Source organism: Branchiostoma floridae, unplaced genomic scaffold, assembly GCF_000003815.2.
Source record: "Branchiostoma floridae strain S238N-H82 unplaced genomic scaffold, Bfl_VNyyK Sc7u5tJ_1593, whole genome shotgun sequence".
NCBI lineage: Eukaryota > Metazoa > Chordata > Leptocardii > Amphioxiformes > Branchiostomatidae > Branchiostoma > Branchiostoma floridae.
The window spans coordinates 260,997-262,208 of NW_023365785.1; positions in this window are offsets into that span (position 1 = coordinate 260,997).

Sequence of the window (1,212 nt, forward strand, 5' to 3'; positions counted from 1 at the left end):
AGATACCTTTTCAATGATACCAAGTTTGACCGACTAGAATACACTCTTAGCAATATTGCATCTAAGCACTACCCTAACCCTAACCTTAACCCTAACCCTAACCCTAGCGGTAAGTGCTTAAGTCATATCTCGGGAAGTAAGCACCCGATTTTGAAACGGTTTGCAGTTTACAACTCTGTACCAAAAAAACCTTTTCAATGATACCAAGTTTGACCAACTAGAATACACTCTTAGCAATATTGCATTTAGGCACTACCTTAACCCCAACCCTAACCCTAGCGGTTAGTGCTTAAGTCATATCTCGGGAAGTAAGCACCCGATTTTGAAACGGTTTGCAGTTTACAACTCTGTACCAAGATACCTATCAAATGATACCAAGTTTGACCGACTAGAATGCACTCTTAGCAATATTGCATCTAAGCACTACCCTTACCCTAACCTTAACCCTAAACTTACATTAGCGGTTAGTGCTTAAGTCATATCTCGGGAAGTAAGCACCCGATTTTGAAACGGTTTGCAGTTTACAACTCTGTACCAAGATACATTTTCAATGATACCAAGTTTTTCCCAGTAGAATAAATTCTCAGCAATATTGCATTTAAGCACTACCCTAACCCCAACCTTAACCCTAACCCTAACCCTAGCTGTAAGTGCTTAAGTCATATCTCGGGAATTAAGCGCCCGATTTTCAAAACGGTTTGCAGTTTACAACTCTGTACCAAGATATCTTTTCAATGATACCAAGTTTGACCGACTAGAATACTGTCCTAGCAATATTTCATTTAAGCACTACCCTAACCCTAACCCTAACCCTAGCGGTTAGTGCTTAAGTCATATCTCGGGAAGTAAGCACCCGATTTTAAAATGGTTTGCAGTTTACAACTCTGTACCAAGATACCTTTTCAATGATACCAAGTTTGACCGACTAGAATACACTCTTAGCAATATTGCATTTAAGCACTACCCTAACTCTAACTTTAACTCTAACCTTAGCTGTTAGTGCTTAAGTCATATCTCGGGAAGTAAGCACCCGATTTTGAAAGTGTTTGCAGTTTACAACTCTGTACCAAGATACCTTTTCAATGATACCAAGTTTGACCGCCTAGAATACACTCTTAGCAATATTGCATTTAAGCACTACCCTAACCCTAACCCTAACCCTAACCCTAACCCTAGCGGTTAGTGCAAGCTCCGCACTTGGAGAAGTAAGCA